The sequence below is a fragment of the Crocuta crocuta genome, unplaced genomic scaffold, assembly GCF_008692635.1.
Source record: "Crocuta crocuta isolate KB4526 unplaced genomic scaffold, BGI_CrCroc_1.0 scaffold189, whole genome shotgun sequence".
NCBI lineage: Eukaryota > Metazoa > Chordata > Mammalia > Carnivora > Hyaenidae > Crocuta > Crocuta crocuta.
This window is the reverse complement of record NW_027551564.1, coordinates 4,202,916-4,228,153: the sequence shown is the minus strand read 5'-3', so window position 1 is coordinate 4,228,153 and position 25,238 is coordinate 4,202,916. Positions and strand designations below refer to the sequence as shown.

At 39.1% G+C, this 25,238-nt stretch overlaps 1 protein-coding gene across 1 annotated transcript in view; it reads left to right on the top strand.

Annotated features, from left to right (window-relative positions):
• SCEL (sciellin) overlaps positions 1–25,238 on the top strand; it is a 211,663-nt gene that overhangs the window by 44,209 nt on the left and 142,216 nt on the right. Inside the window, exons 4-7 of the mRNA XM_077750066.1 lie at positions 7,399–7,553; positions 8,070–8,338; positions 14,143–14,211; positions 14,992–15,060. The gene's annotated coding sequence lies outside the window, so the exon portion shown is untranslated. The remainder of the gene's footprint in view (positions 1–7,398; positions 7,554–8,069; positions 8,339–14,142; positions 14,212–14,991; positions 15,061–25,238) is intronic.

The window sequence follows — 25,238 nt, the reverse complement described above, 5'->3', positions numbered from 1 at the left end:
GTTATTAAGTTTTGATAGAAATTTTTAATAGGTTCTTTTTTAATGCTTTTTTAGTGTTTATTTTTTGAGAGTGAGAGAAAGTGCCCATGGAGGAGGGACAGAGAGACAAAGAATGATAGAGAGAATCCCAAGCAGAGTCCACACTATCAGCACAGAGCCTTGATGTGGGGCTTGAATTCACAAACTGTGACCTGAGCCCAAGTCAGACGTTTAATCGACTAAGTCTACCCAGGCACGCCTTTCATAAATCCTTAATCATTTTATAGACAAAATAATTTAGAGTAAAATAACCTATACAAAGAATAACCAATAAATTGTAACGTTGTACTGAATTTAGAGGAGAAAGCATTTATAACGTAAGCACAAACACACTTGAAAGTTTCAGGAAAGTTATTAGCAGAGAAGTCCTGTAAGTCATGAGTGGCAGCAGGGACAAGGACAGGTGAGGCGGAACTTTTATTGTTAAATACGTCTTGGGCAGCAGTGACCCTGGCTTTGGACAGGATTCCTTATACTTATCTTTTCCTCCGAAATCTATTGCAAAATGTAGAGTTTCAAGTGCTCCCAAGAGATGGTTATGTCAGTGAGAATGAATTTCATGGTGGAAAGTCTGTGTGATTGGAGTCTACTGGGAGTCAGTTATTTCCTCATGAATGGTTTGAATTTATTTTGGGTCAGTCTGAGTAAATGTCAAGTGCTTTTTCACATGGTGCAAGTAGGCTCTTCTGTGGGCACTTCCTATGAAACCGAGATATCATGGCAAAGATAGGGCAGATCCTCAGTCCTTCATGGGCAATTCCCCAAATACAAACTCCTCTGACAACTCAGACTTTGTTTTTACAACTTCATTGGTGATATTATTGAAGCTGACCTGATGTGGCTATTTGGAGTTTTAACTAGTTCTACTTTGTACACTGGACTGTGGAAATATTACTGTGTGATTACACATGCTGCCCTAGAGCCTGCCAGGAGTGTTCTATGTGCGACATGTGCACAAAAATCAGAGCATTGCTGAATTCCCAAACACTCTGGCTATAAGGGACTCAGAAGAGGGATTTAGGTCTATACTATATAAATAATTGTGTTGCTACTACTAAGTAATGATATTCTTTCATGAAACAAATATTTATTGTATGCATACTGTGACAAGCACTGTGCTGGGATGGAGTATACAGTCGTGAGGAAAACATGTACAATCCCTGGTGTCTAGCTGGGGAAACAATCACATGCACAGCTATATAATTACAGACATATCTCTGTCTATCTGTATATCTGCGTGTTAAATATATTTATATATCACATGTATAATTATATATATTATTGTATACAATACATCATATACATATCAAATATATGCTTTATATAATTATAGATAGATATCACAGATAATCACACGTACAGGTATATAATTACAAATTGTGTTAGATGGTATGAAAGAAAAGAACAGAGTTCAGGAAAAAATGGGGGAGGGTCTAATTTAGGTTGGTGGGTCAGGCAGTATTTGAATGAAAACCTGAAGAGTTACTAGGAGTAGACAGGTTAAGGGGGTGGGGAAAATAGCCCATCTAAAGGAAGCAGGTTGTGCATGGGTACAAGGCAGGAAAAATCTTGGCAAATGTGAAGAATAGAAAAAGACCATATGCTTGGAGGCATGGCAAGTGATAAGAAACTAAGATGAGTTGAGGACTTCGATGCAGCAGAGGCTAGATTATTCTGAGTAGGCCATGGAAGAGACAAATGTTATTCTATTTTCTAGGGAGTGATATAATCAGATTTAATTTTTAAATCATCATTCTTTTTTTTAATTTTTTAATTTTTTGCCTGTGGGTCCTGGACACAAGGAATTAAATGATCATTCTGTGATATAATAGGAAATCTAAGAATAAATTGGAATTGTGCAAATTGAAAAAAAAAAGCATCAGATGAGAGATGATGAAGGAAAGAACAGAGTGAAGGAAGTGGAAATGAAGAGAAAGAGATGGAGTCAAAGTTTAACTTAGAAGACTGGCCGGACTTAGTAATGGATTGGGCCACAGCAGTTGAGGGAGAGGCTTGCTATTTCCTGGATGAATGGAGGTGTCATTTGCCAAGAGGAAGAAGACTGGAATAGGAGTGTGTTGGTTTGGACTGGGGTGAGGGGAGAGCAAGAGTTCTGTTTTAGACACATTAAGTTTGTGATGTCCGTATGATATCCAAGTGGACATGTGAAGTAGACATTTGGATACACAGATCTGGAGCTGAGATATAAATCTGGAGGCTATCACTTTGAGAGTTGTAATACAGATGGATTTAAAGCATAGGAACAGACGAGGATACTTAAAGAGTAAAGACAGAGAAGAAGTTCAGAAGCTGACCTTCAGCCTTGTTGAGGAATTTTAACATTTAAAAATCAGGTGGAAGAGGAAAAGGCAACAATGGGGACTGACAAGGAATGGCCAGACTGGTAGGAGAGGAACCTGGTGGCTGTGGCATCAAAAAAAGCCAAGGGCTTCTGGATGGCTCAGTCAGTTGAGCATCTAACTCTGGATTTTGACTCAGATCATGATCCCAGGGTCATGGGATCGAGCCCCATGTCAGGCTCCATGCATGAAGCCTGCTTGATTCTCTCTCTCTCTCTCTCTCTCTCTCTCTCCCTCCCACCCTCCCTCCCTCCTTCTCTCTCCCTTTCTCTATCCCTCTGCCTCTCCCCCAACTAAAAATTAAAAAAAAAAATTTTTTTTTAAGTCCAGGAAAAAGGGTTTTAAGAAGTGAGTGCTCAAGAATGTTGAATGCTGTGAAGAGGTAGGAGAGAGGGGATCTGAATGGCTCTTCGTTTTTGACAACAAGAGAGTTAGTTGTGACCTTTGCAAGAGCAGTTTCTGTAATTGGATTGTGGTAGGTCAATCAGTGATGGGGTGGGGTGGGTTTTTTGTTTGTTTGTTTGTTTTTGTTTTTCTCCAGAAGCTTAGTTGTGAGGGAGACACAGAGAAACAGAGATAAATAGAGATAGGAGCAAAGAGAATATTCAAAAGATAAGAGCTATGAGCACAGCCTGAATGTTGATGGGGACTAATGAGGAGAGAGAAGAAGATGCTGAAGATGCCCTGGAAAGAAGGGATCCAAGGAATTGAGGTCCCTGCTTACTCTGTATCAGGGTACTGTGGTATCACGTCATTAGCCCACTTTAATCCTTACAATAGCACTACGAATAGATATCACACTTGTAACATCTCATTACAATCTACATGGCTAGAAGTTCAGTGAGAATGATTCCAGGCTTACTCATGTTTACTAGAAATATCCTTGAAGTTCAAAGGAAAGTGCAGGTGTTTCTATACTGCTCCCATTGGTTGTCTTCCAGTCACTGCCAAGTTTGCTCTGAGCAGGTGCTTATGCAGTCCCTTCCTCTCTTGGTCTTCTCATTTCCTTGTCATTCTCTGCCCTCTCCCTCAGTTCTGACTATGTTATTGTACTACTTAGACCTCTATTGGTAAGTTCTCTTTGCATTGTATCCCCCATTCTTGGGAAGCATCCATAAAGTCCAACAGAAGTTAAAATCAATCAGTTCACATAGTGCATCTTGGATTTATTCACTTAATTAAATGACTGTTGCATGCTGGGTACTGTACTACACAGTGGTAAACAAACAGACATGGGGTTTATGATCTAATGTGCATGCATGGATGAGGGAGTGCAAATGCTTAGTGAGTGAACCAATACATTATTTTAAAAAGATAATTTCAGGGGTGCCTGGGTGGCTCAGTCGGTTAAGCATCTGACTCTTGATTTCTGCTCAGATCATGGTCTTGGGGTTGTGGGATCAGTCCTGCAACAGGCTTAGTGGGGAGTGAAGAGTTTCTCTGTGATCCTCCCCCACGTGCATGTGCTCCCTCTTGCTCTGTCTCTCTCAAATAAATAAATAAATAAGTTTAAATAAATAAATAAACAAAAAAAAAGACAATTTCAGGTTATAATGAATCCTATGGAAAAAATAAACCAGAGCATTGTGATGGGGAACTGAATGTTTACTGCAGATTGGGAGGTCAGAAAAGTTCTGAATATTATGCTAAAAGACCCCTCTCCACTGAGAGTGAGGATGGACACAAAGAGAATCCACCTTGACCTACTGGGGAGAATGAGAAGAAATCAGAGGAATGAAGGTAAGGGGACAAGGTCCAAAGCCCTACTCTCATTTCACAGATAAAGATGCTGAGGGCAGAATTACCTGAACTGCTCAAAGCCCTTTGACTTAAAAGGGATAACATTATGATTCCAGCCTCTGTCTAGTTATTTTCTGAACAAAAGCACCAGTTCTATGCCTACAATATTCCCTGGGAAGCCTCGTACAGACTGATTTACTTGGCTCTACAAGTGAGGCTATTACCAAAATAAGCATCTTTGGGCAAAAAGATTTATGTGCAAAAGCACTGTGACTCTTTTGGAGACAGTAGGAAATGTCAAATCAAGATTTTCCCTGCCACACCATGTCATCATTGTGAAATGTCATTTTTTTAGACAGGTCTTAAAATTCTGCCAAAGGCCACTTAGTCTTTGCCTTCTCTTCTAGGAAGGAATGTGCCTAAATTTTCCCAGAAAGATGGGTGTTTCCTTCAGAGAAATAGATTGCTCAACCTTGCTCAGTGGCAGCCAACTACAGATAATCACAACAATTAAGGCAGGATTTTTTTTTTCATATTCTACCAAAAGTATTGCATAGAAATCCAAGGCTCTGCATGGTGGTCTGTGCTTCACCATTGCTGGAAAGGATCCAGGAATTGCTATTGCTTCATTGGTGTGGCAGTCCCTCCAACGTTCCCACCAGATACCTGGGGAGCGCCGTGAGGTGTAACTGTGGACCCTGGCCTGGGAAAGTAGGGGGAGGCGCTTCTTCTGGTTAGTCTTTTATCTTGAATACAGTTTGGGGGACTATAATGAACATTGCCTATATAAAGCCAAAAAATAGCCTATCTATTTTAAAAGAGAGAAAAGGGAATGAAATGATAATTACATGGTTAGAAAATTAGATTTATGAGGAAAAATTAAAGAAGATGGGGAAAGATGAGTAGAAGGTTGAACAGACACCAGCTCCAAGATTGGTGCTTGTTTCTATTTCTTCCCCATCTCTGGGCAGGACCTCAGGTTGCCCTGAAAATCCTCTGGAATACCTTAAGGAATCTCCCTCAACTCTGCTTCCTACCTCCGTTCTATATGTCCTTCCTCTGGTGTCCTCTTCCCTTTCTCCCCCATTTCTTCATGCCTGGTTTATTTCTCCTAACGGAAGCTTGTAGTTAATTGTCTCATTAAGCTGTTGTTTTCTGGCTGTCTACCCTTTTCATAAGAACCATTTGCCACTCCATCTAGTGGTTAACTAAAAGAAGACTATGTTGGTTTCTGGCACATACATTTGCTTACTAAATATTATTTGAATCAAATAGTCACAGTATCTTTGCCATGACTATCTTATGTTAGTCTGGTGCTTCATGAGTGAGTGACACACACAGAGAGAAAACAGAAGGTCGCTGTATTCACACCAATTCCCAGTAGCTTGATTTTCCTATTCCAGCTCACATCCATGAAGATCTTTCATCAGTTTTCTCAGACTGGTGTATTAGTTGGGACAGGCCAACTGCTATGACAGTTGTCAAAATCTTAAAGTTGAAAATCCAAAATAAAAATGTGTCATTCACATTCCAACCTTAGCCTGGCTGGCTGGCTTTACTGGGCAGATATCCTTCAAATAGCAATGTAGGCTTTAGATCCTTTTCTTTTTTTTTTTTCTTTAAATTTTTATTTAAATTCTAGTTAGTTAACATATAATGTAATATTGTTTTCAGGAGTAGAATTAAGTGATTCATCACTTACATATAGCATCCAGTGCTCAAGATGACAAGCAAGTACCCTCTTTAATGTCCATCATGCATTTAGCCCATCCCCCACCCATCTGCTCTCCATCAACCCTCAGTTTGTTCTCTATGGTTAAAAGTCTCTTATGGTTTGTTTCCTTTTTTCTTTTTCCCCCCTTTCCACATGCTCATCTGTTTTTATTTCTTAAATTCTACATATGAGTGAAATCATATAGTATTTGTCTTTCTCTGACAGACTTATTTTGCTTAGCATAATATACTCTAGCCCCATCTATGTCTTTGCAAATAGCAAGATTTCATTCCTTTTGTTGGCTGAGTAATATTCCAGTGTGTGTGTGTGTGTGTGTGTGTGTGTGTGTGTGTGTGTATACCACATCTTCTTTATCCATTCATCATCAGTGGACATTTGGGCTTTTTCCATAGTTTGGCTATTGTTGTTGATGTTGCTATAACATCCAGGTGCATGTACCCCATCGAATCTGTAGTTTTGTATCATTTGGGTAAATACCTAGTATGGTAATTGCTGAGTCATAGGATAGTTTTATTTTTAACTTTCTGAGAAACCTCCCAACTATTTTCCAGAGTGGCCGCACCAGTTTGCATTCCCACCAACAGTGCAAGAGAATTCCCCTTTCTCCACATTTAGATCCGTTTCTTGATCCTTAGACTTCTCCATTCAATCGGCGCAATGGGAAAAAAGAGAGAAAGTGTATATGAGGCCTGGAAGTAGTATATGACTATTCATATACTGTTTATTCTATTCATATATTATTGACCAACACCCAGTCACAAAGCTACATCCAATTGGAAAAGTGGCTATGACTTGTCACCCAGAAGTGTACTTGGAAAGAAAGGAAAAATCATTTGGTGAACAACTAACTCATTGCTGGCCCAGATGCCATGAGTGAGTTTCTGTTTCTATTAATCAAATGACTAACGAAAATGTTAAGTTAAAATATGGCAACCATAAAGGGTATATACAAAGTTCACAAAGAAAGTTACTATTGGGAAACCATTACATTTTGATGTACAGAGCTAAGGAAATGAAGTCAAACATACAAAATTATATTGAAGGTTGAAAAAATATATATGGTTGATATACCAGAATTGTGACACTGCCAATATATTAAATGTTTCCATGACAAAACAATTAAGAATATTATAGTATCCATTGAAGACAATTCAGTCACTTTTTTGGCAGTTAATCCTGCCATTTTTTCAGGATATTTGACTGCTTCCCATTTCTCTCATTTTTCATATCTTCAAAAGATGAAAAACCCTTTTGTTTTATCTGCTTACCTGTGTCGTCATGAAAGAATGAATGAACACATGAAAGAATGAAGAAGAAAGGAGGGAAGGGGGGAGGAAAAATCATACTTAGTACATAAATACACACACACTTATTTTTACATTTTAATGCTGTTTTGTTAAATAATTAAGCCCAATAAGTTTTGAGATTTTTCTCCCAAGTGTGAAAAAAAATACACAGGCAGAATTTTATTTCAGTATTTGCTTTGGCATCAGGCTTAATTATTTTTCTTTTCTTTTCTTTTAGTTATGCCAGCTTATCCCTCTGCCTATCAGCATTAGCTCCTAGTGCATGAGTACTATGGGCTTCTGGTGGAACACACATTAAAAATAATGAAAGAACAAATAATTTCACAAACACCAACACCTGGAGGAGGTTTGGGAAGAAGAGCAGAGCCTGGTGTGAGTAACTAAAAACATAGCTCTGAAACAGATTAAAGATCAAAGAGCCCAACTTTTTTAAAAATGTTTTTTATTTATTTCTGAGAGAGAGAGAGACACAGTTTAACCAGGGGAGGGGGGGAGGTCAAAGAGAGAGGGAGACAGAATCTGAAGCAGGCTCCAGGCTCTGAGCTAGCTGTCAGCACAGAGCCCGACGCGGGGCTCAAACCCACAAACCATGAGATCATGACCTGAGCTGAAGTCAGACGCTTAACCGACTGAGCCACCTAGGCGCCCCCGAAGAGCCCAACTTTTTCCAAAATCATTCAACCTTTATACAATACCATCATGGGAGCTATGTGACTCATTGAAATGGCATCATTGGGTGTGAGGATGGAAGGGAAAGGAAAGCATCAGAGCAGAACAACTAGTGGCCTACACTAGCCATCTGGCAGATTTGATTTTGAAAATTCTGTTGATATTTAGGAAACTAGAGCTTAATGTCTTTCTCTACATTCTTTCCTTCCTCTTGTACAGAGCAACTCCAGTGTGAGAAATCCTATGTGAGACACTACCCAGTCAATACATCCTTTTGAGGAATATCAATTAAGATTGTCCAACAGTTCAAGAACCTCAATGTTGACTATCCTTCACAGAGGAGGCTGAGCAGCTCCTGTGTCTGGAGGGCATGGCCTGAGGCAGCACTGATACCTGGGAACAAAATGGAGAGCCATCTTTGGAAGCTCTGGGCCTTGGATGGAAGATTCAATTGCCTTAAAAGGGGAGTGCCCAGGGAGATGTGTTGGGTGAGTCCCATCTCTTGCTTACCTTCCACCTCACAATCTCATTCATCCAGTCAACATTTATTGAGTTACAGATGTGCAAGACAATTCGGACAACTGAGTGGTGTGTGAGACACAACTCTGCTTTTTAGGAATGGACAGCAGCTACAATATAAGATGGACAGGGCTATCTGAAAGAGAAAATTAGGAACTGTAGGGTGATGCACCTCTCTCCTGGTGAGACTGGGGAAGTTTCAGAGAGGAACCTGCATATTTGTACTAGGCTTAAAAATGTCAAACTTGCAGGCACTTTAGGATCTGACCCTTTACCTTTGTAGATGCCCAATTTATTTTACAATCTGTCCTGAAAGTTACATAGTTATAGGCTAGGCTTGCAGTAGAGCCAGATACACAAATTCAGTGCTCAGAACCACTGCAGCATATTCCTCTTCAGGAATCTTAGGAATCACTAATTCAGATTCCCCTGTCTCTTACAGTAAGTAGAATCACTCCAGTGAACCCAAGTGGCCAAATATTTAAGGCATGCCTGATTCTACTGCCCCTGTGTGAATCTGGTTTATGAAAAAAATAGGAAAGGCAAACCCAGGATCACATAAATTATTAGCAGGGAGATTTGAATAAAACATAGTCAGAAGATCCATTGTAAGATATGTTAGGCTAAATGACTTGTTTTTCAGTGCATTCACATGAAAAATAAGTATTTATCCACAAAAATGTAAGACAAATTGTTTAATAAATTAATCACAGCTATATTTCAGACAAATGGTTGGAGATCTGTGTCTGGGACCTATGTATCACATGTGCTCCCTTTTACTGTCAACAAGTTAGGATTAGTCTCTCACTCTGATGGAACAAGGATGTAGTTATTTACCTTTGTGTCAGCTCAGAGTACCTAGAGCTTTTTCCTCCAAAGAACCAGGGAGATGTTCAAGGAAGTCCCAATACCGGTTGGCCCAGCTCTGCTTCAGGAAATCAAAATGTGTTGGCCCTGACTTCTGTCTGTATTCATTTATATGCCTACAAGATTCTTTAGTTCCCTTTGACATTTGCAAACTAGATCTATAGCCACATTTTCATGGTTGATTCAGCAGTAGCTGATTTGGAAAGCACCTTGAATGTGACATCACAGAATACACATTTTTCTAATTTAAAATGGCCAAGAGAAAAATTATAGACTGGAAATAATGGAAAATATTAGAGACTGAGGACCTAAAATACCTTTTAGCTTTAAGGTCTGGGAATCTACATAAGGCATAGGATTAATTTTTGTTCATGCCTTCCTCACTCCTAGCCCAATTCTCTTTTTGGAAAGGTTTTTAAAGAATAAGAGCTGAGTGCTTCAATGTCTGTCACCATTTTATCTGCATTTTCACAAGGTTTTAGCAATCTTGTGAGTCATCTCTTCCTCACCTCCCACAAATAGCGTGGGTTAAGTAGAGCCATGGGAATTTTTTTAAAAAGTAATAATTCCAGTGCTGGAATCTAAAATGACATCATTTACATTAAACACACACACACACACACACACACACACACACACACACACACACACAGTGAATGACTTACCATGTAGCTACCTGTGAGTGTTCCATTAGGCAGGTGCCAGTGATTTGTGTTTGGGGTAGTAAGTATCCTTGATCTTCTGCTGTTTTGGAGGTAGTGTTTGAAATCAGAGTGTGTTGGAGAATTGACCTCATTACACCATATGTGCTGAATCACTATCCTACAACTCTTGTCCCCAAGGCACAGGGCAGAAGGCACGTTGTCATTGCACTGTCATGGAAATGTGTGCCAGTAAAAATCTTGGCAGGCTTGTGCCACATTTTTACTGCTGTTTCCCATTAGTGTTACATTAATGTGATCAAGAGGATAGTTTGTTCTGTCTCTGTCTCTCTGTCTCTAAACAATCAAATGCTTTTAAAGTCTTTTCATTTGAAGCTACTGATGTAATGACTTGCCTTGCACCATCGCCAGGGGTTTGACTGTCCTCTAGCGGCTGTTTTGAGTCATAGTATGTTTCAAAAAGAGTTTATTGTTTTGTTTCTTTATTGGGTCTCAAATAAAAACCTGTGTGCTGGGAGTTATCCTTTAAGGATGTGAGCTTTCATGTAAGCTTTCATGCTTGAAAAAAAACAAGAGAATAATGACAAATTTTAATCTCTATTTTGCTTCATCTTTGCTACAGTTTGAAAACCCCAAACCACTGATTGTAACGTTAGGTAAATTAACCCACGTCTGTGCAGCCTCCATAAATGAATGCAATAGTTTAAGAATACTCATTTTCTAAAAAAAAAAAAAAAAGAATACTCATTTTCTGAAGAGCAAACTACTTTTGTCTGCACCACTTGATTTAAGGGAAAACTACTTCTGGAATCCTATCCAAGCTGTTCATACTCAGAATAATTTCTACTGCCACTCTAATTATCAGCCAGGATGCTTATTTGTAATCACCAGCTTTCAATAATTTAAATAGGTAGTTGTTCAGCCAACTACTTTTATTCAAAATGTGACAAAAGCTAAAATTACATGTTGAATTTTATCCAGATGCTGTCTTCTTTTAGGACATGCCAACTGATGCAGAGTGATTGTTCATTTTCTTATAACATGTCAGAAGCACATCTTTATTTCATGAATCTAACTATCAATCCAAAACACAGTCTGCAATTTGTGTATCAGTTCACTTGCTTACCAGACCAGCAGGCAGGACATTTTAAGACTTAATTCAGTGTGCTGAATCATCAAACATAACCACACCTAAGCTGTGTTATTCTTCAGATTTTAGAGATGAGCTTTTCACTGTCTAACTGAATTTCAGCAGGGATCATTTTGGTGTTTACATTGTTCTCCAATAATAATAATGGCCACTTTGAATAAACTTGTCAATATGGCTCTAGCTTCTTAATATTTCTGTAAAGACCATTAAAGTCTCTTTGTCTAAATTTTTAAAAATGTTTTTGCATACAAAATGGACCAACTTTTTAATCTCAAAAAGAACTTAATCAGACAGAATCTAGATTCCTTAAGAAAAAAAATTCTACTGTTTGAAACTTTTTTTTAGTCCAATAATTACCACCTTCCATGTGCTGGCAAAGGGGTTCATTCTGAAAAGTCCCAAAGCTGCAAAATTGCAAAATTGAAAAGCTAGGTTAAAGGTTTTTCTGTTTTGCCAAGTCCCTGGTTTTGCACCGAGAAAGTTTCAGGGTAAGCTTGTTGCTGTCCTTTGTCAGAGTCTTTGTTCAAAAAATGTCTATGTAATAAACTATTTAAAAAAATGTCTATGGAGTGGGTAATTGCTGTCAGCGAATACAGATACAAACAGTTGCCTCAGTGCCACTCAGTGTCCTTCTGTTAGTCCCCAGAAGGTCCCTTCTGTAGATCCTCATTGTGGGTTTTCCAAGTTTTCAACCTTCTCATCCAATCCACCCCACAACTCACTGTACTCAGGGTCACCAGAATACCCTGGCACTTACCTCAGAGAGGAAGCAGAACTCTTTACAAAGACTCCTTCAAGTACCTTTCACTCAATTTGCAACCTCAGGGGCAAGGAGACTCCTCTGATTTTGCAAGACCAGTCCCTCCATCTCACTCCTGTTTCCTCAGAGCCGTTGCTCTACCCTTGTCTCTTTTCTTGCATACTTCTCTAGTCTCCCACTGGTCACTGACTCAGTTTGCTCAGCATGTTAACCTGACGTGATCTCTCCCAGAGGATTGGTTTAGGATCCATCAGAGTCCAAGTGAAAGCTCCCAGTTCCTTCCTGAACGCAGAGGCCACAGGTGACTCCTTGGACAGAGCTGCCATGTTTTCAGTTATGTGGCCACCCTGGCTTCAAGGGATTGCATTATGGATAGGGGCTGTAGCCAAAGGCAGCAGATGTAAGGGCTGTAGCCAAAGGCAGCTCAGATGTGAGAGCCAAAACTACATGGTGTCTGAATCCTGGTTGGATTCCTGTTTGCAAGCAACAGAAAATGATTCTGGTTAATTTAACCTTAACAGAACATTTACTGTTAAGATGTCATTCCCAATATGTATTACTATCTGAATAAAAGTTTTACTTTGAAAGTCCATAAGTTCCTTCCTTACCAAAAGTTAAGATTTAGTCACTGCTCAATGTTATCACTTCTAATATCATTGAAATTTAAATGAAGGGAGGGAGACTTGTCTGGAGAATACCAGGTTGCAGCTGGAGAGAGTCCCACACACATAAGATAAAGCCCAGGTATAGGAAAAGCTGAGGCATGAGGGGAAGTAGGGCTAGGGAGGCAGGTAGAGATGGAGCTGGACTGACACTTGAGTGGTGTGTTGGAGGTGGGAGGAGGGAGTGGAGAACACACAGAGGCATCCACCACGTGTGAGGAGGAAGAGAGGCCAGTGGGACTGGAGCAGAACAAGGGAGAGAGCAGAGGCCAGAGAGGTGATAGAGATGATGGAGAAAGATTCCAATTATTCATTTGCTTGGGGATTACATGAAACGTTGGCATGCACAACGCACACTCAGGGAGGGTTGAATGGATTATCTAATTGTAATAAAGAGGGATGTATGAGAGTGACAGAATAGTGGTCCCTGGGTGTCAGGTGGGAGAGTAACTGCCATCATCACAGCTCCAGATGAGCCAGGGTGAGTAGGACAGGGAGGGGATGAGGGCCCAAGAAGTAGGGCTCAATCCAGATTGTGGCATCTCTCTCCCATATAAGCATTATGTTACACAACCCAGTGCCCAAAATGCATGTGTCGCCCAGTCACCTATGGGATCATTCACCCACATCTGTTTTCTTTTTTGAGAGAGTACAAGAGGGGCAGGGGCAGAGAGAGGGATACAGAGGATCTGAAGCGGGCTCTGTGCTGAGAGCAATGAGTCTGACGTGTGGCTTGAACTAATGAACCATGAGATCATGACCTGAGCTGAAGTTGGACACTCGGCCGACTGAGCCACCTAGGTTCCCCCACACACAATTTTTAAATGTCATTTTCTCTGCTTTTGACTGCTAGGTAAATTTTGTCAATGATGATTTCCTTCATTTCTGGACCTTTTATGTTTGTAACTATGACTTGTGTTGATTAATGGCTAAACACTGTATGAAAATATAACAAAGCATTATGGAAATTCCAAGTAACTAGATTATTTTTTGCTTTTGTGACTCAGAATTGGCAACTTTACAATTTGTGTTTTATCTCTTTTGGATGATTACCTTGATCAATCAAGCCAAATAGAAATAAAGCCTACTTTAGGTGGGAGTGGGGGCATTGGCAAGTAGACTTTGGCCAACTAGAACTGACAATCTTTCAGGGCTAGAAAAAGCCTTGTCCAATTTCTTCATTTTGCAAATGTGGAAACTGAACTTAGAAAGGCCAAATGACTTGCCAAGGCCATCCTGGGGGAACAGAAATAAGAGCCATGATTCTTCCCCTTAGTCGAATCATTATAAAATCAGTAATATTTGGTACAGACAGTAGAAAAACTCTGTTCTCTAAACACTTGGTAAGTGGAAGTGGAATTTTTTAAAAACTTAAATCAGGTTTTATTGACCTATTCTTCATGTATAATCTACATTCCAAAGGTCTAGGGTCTATTTTGAGAATCCATGAGGAATTTGGGGAAGATAGTGAAATGGTCAGATTTATACTTTAGGAGTTAATCTAGCCAGAGTTACTCCTCAGTACTGCAAATACATTTTAAAAACTACATGTATTTAAAAAATATTTATCGCTGCATTTTTATTGACTCAAATTAATTTTATTGGTGTGATTTCTGTTTTTGACTTGTACCAGAAATATATTACCTTTTTGCTACTGTCATATTATTTCCAGATACCGCTGTTTCTTTCTCCTTGAATTGACTTGGTTCAGTGGAAACTTATACTTGAGCTGCTTATAATGGTGAGTGTCTCTTTGGTATCCTTCATGCTTAGTGGAATCTTAGAGCCCAGTATAATGCAGAATAAGACACCTGTGACTGTGCACTTATCAGTCAGTAGAGGCCCTTTAGGAATTCACTTCAAAGTCAATGTGATATACCCTGTACTCATGTATTCTTTGATTCATTGCTATAGGATGAAGCATTGCTACCTCTCATTTTGACTTATGATATCTGGAATATTAATTCATTTATTCTCTCTGTGTGTGCATGTGTATGTGTTTGTGTGTGTGTGTGTGATGCTGTGGGGAAAATAAAAATAGTGTTATCTCCTGATTGTGTCACCTTAGCGCCTGCTATTTCTTATAGAGCACGAGTAGTGGGTGTTTATCACTTTTGTTTTTGTCCATCCAAGCATCAGAACCTGTATTCCATGTTTGGGAAATGTCCTCCCTTAGATGCCTTGCCAGAGCTCACCGTAGGAGTGCTGGTGACAGTGACTCCATCTTTGGCCCGCCATCTTGTTCATGTTTACTCAATAACCTCTCCTTGAGCTGCATGTTTCTTTCCTTGGAGATTAATATACAAACCTTAGAAATGCCTTCCAAGATTGGGATGAGGGGAGCTGGCTTTGGCCCCCCATGAATCTGTTGGACTAACATAGTCTGTCCCTCTCCTGATGCATAGGGGGTGCCACCAGATCTAATTAAAGGTTAGCTGTCAATTAGGTGCGTGCAAACCCTTTAATCTTACTACAGTCCATTCCCCTCAACCTCCACTCCCTTGCTCTTTAAAATCTGTAGAGCAAGATCTGGACTTTGCTGAGAAGAGTTGTGTACCAGCTGGATCATTGCCTGCCTGATCTTCCATCAGTAAGTTATTCTGAATAAAACTCTGTGTAAACTGTATGGAGTCACTTACTCCATTTCTAGTCTCAAAGTGCCTTATCCATTTGTGGGATACTTTTCTGTCCCTCCCCTACCTTTAAATGCTCACCTTTCCAGGCTCTCTATAGTTCGGGCATGGATCTAGGCTCTGCCAATCAGATCTACCTGCTCTCCAGACTGTGAATCAGTAACTAGTGACACCAGGAAGCAACAATCATCCAGAATATATTTGGACAACATTTGGGTTTGGAGACAGCATACACAACCACATTTGGTTCCTGAGAGGAGTATCTTTACTTGACAAGTCCTGTGGCTTGCTTTTGGAGATGTTTTTCTGGCTATAAAATCCCTAAGTTTGCATCTTTCGCCCTTCCAGAGAGTATGAGAGCTATTCAGCACCTTTTAAATTATTTACATTTCTGTTTTAATTAGCTGGCACTGGTGTCTTTTATTTGCATTCAAAAGCCCCATTACTAAAAGCTGTACCAGGAGAGATTGCAGCCCATACACCTTCAGAAAAATCGAGGGGAAAATAAAATTTATCACCTGTCTTTGGAGGGGGCAAGAGAAAGTGGAAGTCAAGTTGATATTAAGAAAATAGACCTGAGAAGCCATTGAAATTAGTGGGGGAAAACCCAGGTAATCAAATTATCAACTATTGTCCTTTTGAATGATTATCCCATTGAAGGCTGAAGGCTGGTTTGTGAGGCAAAGTAATTGCTCCAACGGAGCAGTTGAATGTGAGGAATTCAAGGTCTGTGGAGCATAGCAGTGGATAGTTTAACAGAAGAAGATGGCAGACTCAAAGTCCTTAGCTCTCAGCTCAAAGCACCAACTGCAAATCAGTCACTTTCTAAGATAGAAATGTATAATCTCTTTAAGCCACAAGGCTGAGACGATTGGAACCTGTACTCAAAGATTTATCTTTTAAGTTGTTTATGCCAGTTTATAGCTTTCCTTAGTCTCTTATATAGAAATTTACATTTTAACCAGCAGGATGCTAAGTGGAGGTCTTAACATGGGAGATGTGTGGGAGGCGCTGGGTTGCTCAGTGTTCAAACCATCAGACTCCACTGCACTCTGCCCTATGTCCTACTCCCAGAGTAAGCATGCCCCAGGGCCCATTACAAAGTCAAGCCAATGGAATTGCAAGATTTATTAACATATTTGCAAAACTCTGGGTCATACAATGAGAGAATGAATTCTGCGGATTGTTGACCAATGATGGAAGAATGTGATTTAGATCAAGAAGACTATATCAGTACTTGTATATGTACCTATATGCAATTCTGTACTCAACTGGGGGTGATTTAATTATTTTTTATAGTCTGCTGATGAACTTGGACTCAACGATGGCTCAGACATTTCTCATATAAGATAGAGGAAGAAATTAAAAGACTTAGAGATGTAGGGAAACAAGAGGGAATTTTTTGTGTTTAGTCCATTTCCTTAACTCTTGACTGTGTCCCCAAGGCCTCCCTAAGCCATGCACTGAGAAATTCATTGGTGAAGAGAATGTCTATAAGAAACTCCTGTAGGAACTTTTAGGAAATGCCTGTAGAGTCTCTTATTTGTGGACCTACAATCCAGTGAGAGGAGACACAGTTGAAATGAACTCTGATTTACTCTGTGGTACTAGAATCCCAGACTGGCAGAAGCCATACAGCAGGATGTTAATATTGGAGACAGTTAGGGTTTGAGTGGGTGATGGGGAGTAAAGATGAGTGGTGGGCAATCACAGTGGTCTGACTCCCAAAGATTTTTGGTTTTTGCTGATCAGTCATGAGTACTCTAGAAATTAACTATATGTATAGCCCACCAAGAAAAAATTTGATTTGTAAAACAGTACCAACATCAACCAACCCCCCAATATCCAGGTATGTCAATCAAAGGTGCAATTTGAATCACCACTTAAGAAAGTTGTGGCCTTTTGTCCAATTTCCAAACTTAAATTTTAGACATGAAAAGGAAGGATAGGCACTCTTGAAAAAAAATTCTGTGATAGATATCACCAGTGTGCATTTCTTCTAGCCTTCTGCCAAGGGACCTTCAGCTGTGGAGATGGCCCTGCAGTGGGGGAGGGAAATGCTTGGATCTTTCAAGTATAACACAGCAGTTGCTCTGAGCTAACACTAATTCCTGAGGATCCAGAGCCCCATTGTGACCAGTCAGTCAGAGTGAGGGCTTATGAGGGTCAGGTAATAAGTTCAAAAATTTGAACTGAATCTACCTCAAAGGAATGCAGTCTCATCTCTATTATTTTACTCAGGTCCTGATTTTATGATTGGAATTAAAAACCTCCAGCAACTGCAAAATTCCTATGTTGATTTTCTGACACATGGAGTGAAAATTATTATTATAAGAATTGCCTAGTGGAGACCCCTAGGCTTCCTGGTGGTTTTTAAAATATCATTCATTCATTCACCTATTCAGACAATTTTTATAAATTACCTACTACATCTCAGAGCCTATGCATGGTAATGTGTTAATAAACAAAACAAAAATTTCTGCCTTAGTGGGGTAGAAATATTAGAGAAAGAAGACAAATTAATAAGTGAAGTATATGGTATGCTGGTAGTGGTTAGTGCCACAGAGAAACTAAATTAGGGATGGAGTGACATAGTGGGCTCACCTCATTTCTCAGAGCCAACTAGAATTGTAAGGGGATGGGGGCTGATGTGGGGGTCCTGGGCTGCTTGTGTTGGTCAATGTACACAGTTTGAAGGAATAATGAAACAACATATAACACCAAATGGATAAAATAAGAAACCAAAAACCGGTGTCACATGGTAGAAGGAATTAAAAAGTCACCAGCAGGGACTGAGAAGGTGCAGGGGTGTTCATTCCCTATCTGATCTCCATTTAATGTGCCCTGTGGCAGATGGCAGAGGAGGATGGACGCTGGAGAAAGAAGTCTTTGTGTTTTGATATTAGAATTCAAGCTGAATGTGCAACAGAGAATCCAGCTCCTGGGGGTGATCAGTAGCTACCACGTTATATCTTTGAGTCCTCATTCTGACACTGTGAACCTTAGCACTGACAATTTTAGCATTAATTTTCAAGTGTTTAGCAGCTCAGCTAGTCTCCATGGAGTGGTGCTAGAGAGTCAAGGACTATACAGTGTTTGAATATTATCAGCCCTAAGCTTGATTGATTGTTAATATTGTTTGCTTCATAAATGGCTTCTCTTTCCACTTAGTTTTATCATCATTAATCAGTAGATAGCCAACTGGATGTTGGTGTCTAAACTGAAATTAAAATCTGTTTGTTCAGGATGGTTTCATGGAAGTTTAGTATAACAAGAGAAGAATGATTTATGCAAAGGTTTATCTTTCAGTCCATTTGTTTTCAGAACCCACCCATTTGATTATATAAAGTGAATTAGCTTTTGTCCTTGAGCTGAGTAACTTTGGATTTGATGCCAAGCATTAAACTACAAAGCGAAGATTTCCTCCTATCAAATGGTGTTGTTAACAATATTAAGAAAAATGATATCCATTCACTGTTCCTCAAAATATGGCTTGGTAGATCTGACTTATTCACATTAATTAAAAAAATTTTTTTTGTCTAGAAGATTTTTTCTTCTGTCATAAAATACACATATTTATTGCAAAAAATCTGGAAAATTCAGAAAAGTGGAAAGGAAAAGTATTAGCTTATGAATGCTATGTAAACGTATATACTAATGCTTATCTGTAATTTAATAATATTCATTTATCCATACAACCCTACAGACGGAGTGTTTTCTTTGGTACTTAGAAAAATTTAGTAAACATCAGGATAGAATATAGCAATTATATGGCAGTTGCTCTCAGAGACTATATTTATGAATTTTCTTTTTATATTGCTGGTGTTTTTAGTTTGCATTTTTTAGCATCGTGGTTCCTTGAATTCAGCCCATGTGGCATTTCCAGGTTAGACAGGACTGGGATGCTATTTGGATTATGTGCAGACACAGCATGTCAGCATTCTATTTTAGGGCAAAATCAATCTGCTCAAATAACTGAAAATTTATATTTTAACTTATCTCTTTGCAGTCACAAAAACCTTATGACAACATGATTAGATAGTCTGGTGGGAGTACAGAAAGCAGGGAGACAGGAGCAAAGAATTTTTTGGTTTTATAAGACATAAATGATTTATCTGAAAAAAACTTGTAAGGGACTTTGAATTTTATAGATATGATCTCATTTTCAAATGGAGAGATAACAGGAACATTTGCTTATTCAGTCTATATGTATTTATTGAGTGGCTGCTGTGTACCAGCACAAAGGACTGCAAGAAAAGCACAGCATGGGCTCAATCGGCTAAGCCTCCGACTTCGGCTCAGGTCTTGATCTCATGGTTTGTGGGTTCAAGTCCCACATCAGGCTCTCTGCTGACAGCTCAGAGTCTGGAGCCTGCTTCAGATTCTGTGTCTCCCTCTCTCTCTGCCCCTCCCCCACTTGTGCTCTGTTTGTCTCTTTCTCAAAAATAAATAAACATTAAAAAAGAAATAAAGGCACAATGTGGCTGGAAAACAATGAAGGAGGCATTTGATTTCAAGATGCTTGATTATTTGGTTATATATCATAAAATGATAATTCAGTGACGGTTTTATTATGATCATAAACGCTTTTATTTGTTTTAAGTGCTTTAACTAAGGCATCATCCCAAACTATACCAGATTGTTATAAGATTAGAGAAATTAATTACCCTGGTCTGGGCTCTTGTATAATTATTTAACAGCTGACGTCATTTAAAATTTCTGCTTTACTTTTTCTTTACATTCCAAACATGTGTGCTCATGTGCCATGCTCAGATACACACAGACACAGACACAGACACAGACACAGATTTTACTATCCAACCCCCGCTGTGCCTTTTCCTCCTCTTCACTGAGGCAAAAAATATTCTACCCACCTTGGTTTAAGCTGTGTATTCAACAGACATATCCCTGTTTGTGCCTTATTTCTTCAGGAAGTTTTCACGATTTATTACCAACAGTTTTTGTTTATTTACCTTATTTTAACTCTAATCTACATTATACTCTCATTGTACTCTCAAAATTATAAATATTTCTCTTGTGTGCGTATATCTCTACCATCTCTTCCACATCAGATCATAAATATGTAAGCGAGCCAATTGTTACCTCAAACAAGAAGTATACAGTGATCCCACTTCTACTGCCTTTGAGTACTGTATTAACGACGTACCAAAAGGAGTCGTATTATTTTACTTAGGGATCTCTCATTTACAACGAACAGACGGACTAACGTGTTCTATAAGGACATAATCAGGAATTTCATGGGAATCTGAGAAGGGGAGCTAAAGCATACAGCTGGGAACTGGATGCCTCTTGTGTATCATGCACTGTCTCTCTGCCTGTTGCTGAGTCTTTCTCTCTTGTGACTTGTTTCTCTTTCCGTGTATGTTGTTGCTTGTTGTGTCTGTGTCTGTGCACTCAGCTGCCTTTATGCAAAATCAAATTTGACAGCAAAGCCACATGGCCTGGATTTCTATCTTGCTCTTCCACTTATAGCTTGCAACAAGTTTCTTAATTCCTTTGTGCCTCAGTATTCTCATCAGTAAATGGGTGGTGGTGGTGGCAAGTTGTTAATACCAGTACTTACTTTGTAGGGTAAATGCATTAAGAGAGTGAAACACCAGGGCGCCTGCGTGTCTCAGTGGGTTGGGTGTCTGACTTCGGCTCAGGTCATGATCTCACAGCTGGTGGGTTTGAGCCCCGCTTCCGGCTCTGTGCTGACGGCTCAGAGCCTGGAACCTGCTTCAGATTCTGTATCTCCCTCTCTCTCTGACCCTCCCCTGCTCATGCTGTCTCTCAGAAGTAAATTAAAAAAAAAAAAACATTTAAGAAAAAAGAAAGTGAAACACATAGCAAGTACCATATAAATGGTGGCTCTTACTATCTATACATTTAATTTTCATTTCCTTGTAACTTCAGTTGACTGTGCACCATCATGGTTGTCGTGATACTTCCTACAAGATAGTTTGATGCTCCTGTTAACTCAGTCCCACACTCTCAAGAAAGGAATCTCTTTGGCTCAGCTCATCATTTTAAACTGGGCCACATTGGTATTGGTTCCTGGCAGGCCAGTGGGCAGGCTGCCTTTTAGCAAGTGCCTTGCTTTAGTCTAATCCTATATATCGGGGTTGAGGGTGGAATTTCTTTTACACAGTATGGCTGCTGTCTCTTACCAGGCCAGTCAACTTCCCAGTTTCTAGTGGAAGAAACGGTGGGCAACAGACACCATAAATTACTGGCCAAAGATGTAGTGAATATGTTTTTGCAAATATTGATTGGATTTTAGTGAGTTTTATAAATTGTATTATAATTTTTATAGATTTTATAACCTCAAATATATAATACATAGACCTCTTACTATTACTAAGATGACCCATTAAATCTGGTAAAGACATGACAGTGTTATGGAAGGAGTACAGAGCTTGGAGTCAGGTGATCTGGATGAGTTTTGGTTTCTACCCTTACCTACTGGTTAATCCTGTGCAATGCATGGTATCTCTTTGAACATCACTTTCTTCATCTGCAATTAGGGATACAAAATTCATTTCACAGCATGTAAAATATCAGCTATTATTATAAATATACTACTTTACAGGGAGTAGCATCCCTGGATAGCGCCTTTACTCAGCATTAGATTCAGAAATAAAGAGTACATCATGATCACAATAAATTAAAAAAAAAAGTCTTGTTAATGTCTGTATTTGCCAGATTCAAAAGGTTAGCAGCAAAAAGAAAAAAAAATCAATGATAGAGTAAAGATAACAATGGAGCATAAGTGATATTGAAGAAGAGAAGCTCAATAGTCAGCTGGAAATAATAAAATTCCATTAGTTTCCTTAGATCAAGGCCATAAGCCTCATAAAAGAGAAAAGAGAACCATTTGGAAGATTTGAATACATTGTGCTCACATATATTAGGTCTCAGTTTTACTAACCTCATTTTAAAAATTGCAAAATTAACCTAATTTCTAATGTTCATATTATTAGTAGCTCAAGCATACTAATACCTAGAACTCTGATGGACAACCAGCTTATACCAACTGGTTGAGTGTCTAGAGTATGATTTGAGGAATACACAAGGTCAAAGTACTCTCCCAATAGATGGCTGATTCTTCTTGAGAAGACACTGGACTCACTTTGAGCCAGACTGCCTGTGTTTGGATTCTACCTCCAAAATTTACTAGCTTAGTGATTCACACTCTCATCTTTAAAATGGGATAATAAGGGTACCTCATAGTCACATACTCCATAGGTTTGAATGAACTATAGTTAAAGACTGTACAAATATCAACTCCTATTATGTTAATGAGACAAGAGGAAAAGTCTGGAGAATGGAATCATGCCTTAATGAGAGATGTGTGTTTGTGAGTATGTATGTAAGTATGTGCATAGGGAGCAGCCAAAGAACATCACAAAGAATGTTAGGGGTAAAAACAGTGGGAGTGGTAGAAAATAATATGAAGATCCCACCCAGAAGGGCAGTGGGGTGTCAATTATTAGTTTTCCCTTTCTTCACAGCTTTGCAAAGAATCATCCAGTTAGCTACTGATAAAAGCACTTTTACTACTGTGGCTGCCAAAGAAAGATTAGTATAAATCCTTTCTCTCATCTTATAGCCCATTAACCCTTTTGTTTTGTCACAGGAGGATTTTCTGGTTCCCTATTCAGTTATTTTTTTAACAGTTCCATTTTTTTCAGTTCCATTTATTTTAACAATGCTTTTTTTTTTTTTTTTTTTTTTACTAAGCAATAGGAGTATAAAGTTTGTTCAAGGTAAATCTTATATCTGTGTAAGAAAATTTGATGACTGTGAAGATGTCTCAAGAAATTTTGATGGAAGTAAACATGTTTATTCTTGGACTGTTAATATCACTGCTCTATTGGATGTTGCATTAAAGTGGAATGTTAAATGATCTGAGAACTCATAATCCTCATTCTTACCATTTGGACATTGATAGCCAATATGACCACTTAGCCTTGATGTGACTTTTGCAAAGATGATCGTTCTGTGAATCATGTAGAATTGCATTTGTTTGTTACTTTCAGTAAAACTCAATGACAACACTTGAATCAACAAAATTCATTTCTCTCCCATTAATGCCTGGATGTAGGCATTCCATGGCTCCAATGGCAGGCAGTTCTGCTTCTTGAAGTGCTCAAAGACCCTGTGTTGGTGTTCCTCCATCCCATCGCCNCAGTGTGGCTTTGATTTGTATTTCCCTGATGAGGAGGGATGCTGAGCATCGTTTCATGTGTCTGTTCCATGGCCTCCATTTCTAAAGTCAAGCCAGCATGTCTCTATCCAGACATTGGGAATGAAGGAAGGGAGAAGGGCATGTTTGTACCATTTCAAGACCCTTCCTGGTGTTTTACACAGGACTTCGTTCACATTCCATTGGCCAGAACTTAGTCACAGGGTTGTGCCTAGCTGGAAAGGAAACTGAGAGCTGTACTTGTTATTCTGTACATCCATGTGCCCAGGAAGAAGGGAGACCAACTCTCTTGCAACAAACAGCAGCCTTTGCCATCATGGGTCCAGATAACTATTAATCAACCTGTAAAATGAGATACAATGCAAAATACACTTAAATGTTTACCCAGGTATTTCAAAGTTGTCTCCAATAGCTCAGTTTCTTAAGATATAGTACTTAATTATCACAGAGGAGCTCATTTATTTCTAGCAGCGAATTAGAAGTTCAGAAAAAGTGATCTGCTTGGCTTCCTAAACCCATATTTATTAAATTCCCATAGGAGATTCCTCACAGGGTCAGATGCATGCTTGGCTGGAAGAGTTATTCCATTCTGACCTGGAAGAAATTTCAGAAAATTTACATTTTTGGCTTGAAGAGTCACATGCCATGGATTTCCCTCTCAGACACTTTACTTGATTCTAAACTTTGTTTTTTATTTTTATTTTTTTAAATTATTTTTAATAAAACAAGCCCTTGCATTGAGCTTCATTAATAGGTACTCCAGGACCACAGGTCAAGTGTGTAATGATTCCTCTGAGTTCCTGCAGCATCTGCCTCTGATGTCAACCACATCCAACTTTCACACTCAGTAGCGTCCCCTATTACTTTGTCCCTGGTTCTGAGACACCAATTTGCTACCCATTAGCCGTTATGCCGCTCTGGGCTTCTAGGCACTGCCTGGAGTTTTCTGGACTACTCATTCCACTAAGGTGCTTTTATTCTCTGGGTTTCTTGCTTCCCTATCCAGTCCATTCTGGAAGTCTTTGACCTCATGTTACTGATGACCCAGATAAGAAGTTTGGATTAGCATGAAGTTAAAACAAAACAAAACAAAAAGCTGTGTGTTTATATACTTGTCACTGTAGAGACACAGTCAGGGTGGAATAGTTGGCAGAGGGGGGACACTGCTAATGGTAGCTGCAGTTACAAATTAAACTTGAAGCTCATAGACGCACAGTGCAAAGGATTCCTCACAAGAGCTAACCAAAGAGCCCTCAGAGAACAGGCATGCAAGCTGTCAAAACTCATCATCGTGTAACTAAAAATCAGGCACACTGAGATTATTGGTAATCCCTTGGCAAACCATTATGCCTTCTTGGTTTGAAAATGATCTGTAGAAAGGATTTGCTCTTTGCAAATATTCAAAAGAAAATGTACTCCTGTCTTTTAGAAAAGGAACCATCAAGATAGTGAAATAAGAGATTGGGCTTTGGATTCTGGCAGATCTCAGGGAACACCAACTTCCTCTTGTCATCTATGTAACCTTGGGAAAACTGCACCATGTCCTTAAACCTCAGTTTCCTCATCTTTAAAATGGGTATAATAACAGAACTTATAAGAATGTTGTAAAGAGAAAAGAAATAATTTATTTAAATACTTAGTATACTATCTACACATTGTGTACCCTTCATAAGTACCATCATAAAAAGCAAGGAAGATACTAATGTAACTATAACTTCTTTGCTATCTTTAAAATGAGCAGGTGGGAACCACACATCAGCTAAAAATAACAACAACAACAACAACAACAACATATGATCCTCCATTGTACTTAAATGACATGGAACACTCATGATTATTTTTCTCCCCCAGTTTCATTCAAATGTAATTGACATATAGTACTGTATAGGTTTAAGGTATAGAGCATAATGACTTGACCTATATATA